Genomic DNA, 4,047 nt, shown 5'->3' with positions numbered 1-4,047 from the left:
CTCTCTATCTATCTATCTCTCTCTCTCTCTCTCTCTGCCTCCAGCTGTCACATCCTAGATGTGCCACTGGGTAGGAGAGATGAGGAAGTGTTTGTCTGTTTGTGACTACACAGGTACCTAAAACAATTAGCAAAAGCATGGTACACAATTTGGGGGATGGTGTAGTCAATCAAATCAGTCCCGATAATTGACTGGTATCTTATTTTATTAATTCCAGAAGGATGAAAGGCAAAATTAACTTTGGCCTGATTTGAATTCGGAATGTAAAAAGGAACATAACAAAGTAGTTCAAAGCATTTCATCCAGCACCCTTATTGATTTTGTCAATCACTGTTCTTCAACAACAACAACAACACTAATCCTTTCTACTGTAGGCACAAGGCCTGGAATTTGTGGGAAGGGGGACCATCAATCACATTAACCCCAGCACTTGACTGGTACTTAATTTATCAACCCTGTAAGGATAAAAGGCAAAGTCGACTTCGATGGAATTTGAACTCAGAATGTAGTGAGAGAGGAAATGCTGCAAAGCATTTTGCCCAGTGTGCTAATGATTCTGCCAGCTTACCGCCTTTAACAATAATGATAATAATAATAATAATAATTCTTTCTACTGGAAGCACAAAGCCTCAAATTTGGGGAAAGGGATTATGTCAATTACATCAACCACAGTGTGTAACTGGTACTTATTTAATCGACCTCGAAAGGAAGAAAGGCAAAGTCAACCCTGACGGAATTTGAACTCAGAACGTAGCGACAGATGAAATACCACTAAGCATTTCACCCAGCGTATAATAATAATAATAATAATAATAATAATAGCTCTTTCTAATTTTGGCACATGGCCAACAGTTTTAGTGGAGGAGCTAAGTCAATTATATTGACCCCTGCATCTGACTGGTACTCTATTTTATTGACCCTGAAAGAATGAAAAGTAAAATTGACCTTGGCAGAATTTGAACTCAGCATGTAAAGATGGACCGAATGCTGCTAAACATTTTGTCTGGCATGCTAATATTTCTGCAAGCTCACTCTCTTAACAACAACAGCAATAACAACAATAATAATAACAGGCATGATAACAATGATGACGAAGGTGCTGCTGCTACTGCTGCTGATGATGATAATTACAACGATGATGATGATGATGATGACGACAACGACGACGATGATGATGACAACAACGACAATCTCAACAATCACGAAAATTGTCACAAAGCCACAATTTATGGAGGAAGCAACCAATTAATTTGCCAACAACAATAGTAGTATGCATGCACACACAAATGGAATTCATGCTTGCATCACATGTGTATTCATACAACTAGTTATGGGACTGTTGTCTCATGCATACAAAACGACACATATGTCAGCAAAAAAGCTTACAAAAAGAAAAAAAATACACATATTTACAAAAGCTCACCAAAAAAAAAAAAACATATTTCTTAAATAGACACCAAAGAAGTGAATAATCATTCTTCCAATTGTTGATGCACACAAATACTGTACATTCAAGTATTTTGATAGGTAATACAGGACATGTCATTCCTTCTTGGGAAAGTCTGAATAAATAAATAGTTATGTCAATAACAGCACTACCAGTAATGGCAACAACAAAATGATAATAATAATAATGGTTTCAAATTTTGCCATAAGAGCAGCAATTCTGGGGGAGGGAATGAATCAATTACATCAACCCCTGTGTTCAACTGGTACTTATTTTATCAACCCCGAAAGGAAGAAAAGCAAAAATCAACCTCGGTGAAATTTGAACTCAGAACATAAAAACAGAGGAAATATATTGGTAAGTATTTCACCCGGCATGCTAGAAATTTTGCCAGTTTGTCACCTTAATAATGATAATAATAATTATAGTCCTTTCTGCTATAGGCACAAGGCCCGAAATTTTGAGAGAGGGGACAAGTTGATTACATCGACCCCCAGTTTTTCACTGGTACTTCTTTTATCGACCCCCAAAAGGATGAAAGGCAAAGTTGACCTCGGCAGGATTTGGACTCAGAACAAGAAGACGAACAAAATGCCGGTAAGCATTTCACCCGGTGTGCTAACAATTCTGCCAAATCGCCACTTTAATAATAATAATAATAATAATTCTTTCTACTATAAGTACAAGGCCTGAAATTTGTGGGAAGGGGACTAGTCGATTACATCAACTCCGGTCTTTCGCTGGTACTTAATTTACCAACCCCGAAAGGATGAAAGGCAAGTCAACCTCAGCAGAATTTGAACCGAGAATGTAGCAACAGGCAAAATACCGCTAAACATTTTGCCCAGCATGCTAACGATTCTGCCAGCTCAACAAAAGGCATAAGGCCTGAAATTTGGGAAGAGGGAACTAGTTGATTACATCGACCCCAGTGTTTCACAGGTTATTAATTCATTAACCCTGAAAGGATGAAAGGCAAAGTCGACCTTGGTGGAATTTGAACTCAGAACGTAAACACAGATGAAATGCCACTAAGCATTTCGCCCGGCGTGCTAACAATTCTGACAGCTCACCACCTTAATAATAATAATGATGATAATAATAATAATAATAATAATGATAGTGATTTCAATTTTTGGCACAAGGCCAGTAACTTCCAGGCAGGTGCAAGTCAATTACATCAACCCCCAGTGCTCAACTGGTACTTATTTTATTGACCCTGAAAGGATGGAAGGCAAAGTTGACCTCAGCACATGAAATGCTGCTAAGCATTTTGAAAAATAACAATAATAATAATAATAATAATAATAATAATAATAATAATAACAACAACAATAATTTCAAGTTTTGGCACATGGCCAACAATTTTAGGGAGGGGTGGTCAATTACTTGACTGCTATTTTTCTTTTATTGACCCTGAAATGGATGAAAAACAAAGTTGAATTCAGCGTAACTGGAGCTCAGAACTTAAAACAACTAGAACAAATACCACAAGGCATCTATTCTGATGCTCTAATGAGTCTGTTAGCTCAATAATGATTTCACAAGGCCAGCAAATTTTAAGGGGAGTGGTTAGTTGATTACATCGACACCCCTTCCCCCAGAACTTGACTGGTACTTTATTTTATTGACTCCCAGATGGATGAAAAGCAAATTTGACCTCAATATGATTTGAATTCAGAACGAATAGAGCCGGAAAATTATCATTATTGTTATTATTATTATTATTATTATTATTATTATTAATTATTCAACTTTGCCTTTCATCCTTTCGGGGTCAATGAAATAAGTGTCAGCTGGACACTGTGGTTGATGTAATCAACTGACCACCACCCCCAAGATATCAGGCGATTATTATTATTATCATTATTATTTCCTCCTTAATTGGACACAAAGGCAACATAACTGCACAAACATAAGGGATCAATGATACACAAAAGGGTGTGTGCATGTGTGTGTGTGTATGTGTGTGTGTGTGTGTGTAAACAAATGCAAAATCTCAAAATAATAATTGTGAATGGTATACTGATCATTATAATGATGACGACGTTGATGACGACAACGACGACGCATTGACAATACGATTACAATAGAATTGATGATGACTTTCATAATGTTGATCGTGATGACGGCGATAAAGATTTACGGTTTCAATTTTTTTTCTCCTTTTTGTTTACTTTCCCAACCCATCTACTTTCAGTTTCATTCTTTCTCATTGTAATTTTTAAATTGCGTTTGTGAAAAGGTAGGGCAAATTGCTAAGTAAATCAACGATAAAACGATACTATCATTTATTTGGGTGGGACGTATCCGACATACACAAACGCAAACACACACGCACACACACACACACATGCACATGTGCACGTGCGTGCACTCACACATGCAGGCAAGGAGGCAGTTAACCACGTAGATAAATCGATAGCTAGGTAAGATGTGTGTGTATGCATGTGTGTATGTATATATATATATATATATGTGTGTGTGTGTGTGTGTGTGTGTGTGTGTGTGTGTGTGTGTGTGTGTGTGTGTGTGCGTGTGTGTGTATAGAGAGAGATATATAATGAGAATGAGAGAGGTGTGCGGAAGGAGGTAGTTAC

The 4,047-nt window shown here is 37.2% G+C and overlaps 1 protein-coding gene and 1 long non-coding RNA gene across 3 annotated transcripts in view; one reads left to right on the top strand and one right to left on the bottom strand.

The window, feature by feature from the left end:
• Positions 1–4,047, bottom strand: part of LOC106870843 (ADP-ribosylation factor 5) — a 33,370-nt gene that overhangs the window by 28,247 nt on the left and 1,076 nt on the right. The gene's annotated exons all lie outside the window — the stretch shown is intronic.
• Positions 1,152–4,047, top strand: part of LOC128249083 (uncharacterized) — a 15,185-nt gene continuing 12,289 nt past the window's right edge. Inside the window, exons 1-2 of the long non-coding RNA XR_008265209.1 lie at positions 1,152–1,804; positions 1,891–2,044. This is a non-coding gene — a long non-coding RNA (uncharacterized LOC128249083). The remainder of the gene's footprint in view (positions 1,805–1,890; positions 2,045–4,047) is intronic.

Source organism: Octopus bimaculoides, chromosome 11 (assembly GCF_001194135.2).
Source record: "Octopus bimaculoides isolate UCB-OBI-ISO-001 chromosome 11, ASM119413v2, whole genome shotgun sequence".
Lineage (NCBI taxonomy): Eukaryota > Metazoa > Mollusca > Cephalopoda > Octopoda > Octopodidae > Octopus > Octopus bimaculoides.
The sequence above is the reverse complement of the archived record's forward strand: the minus strand, read 5'-3'. Positions and strand labels throughout refer to the sequence as shown.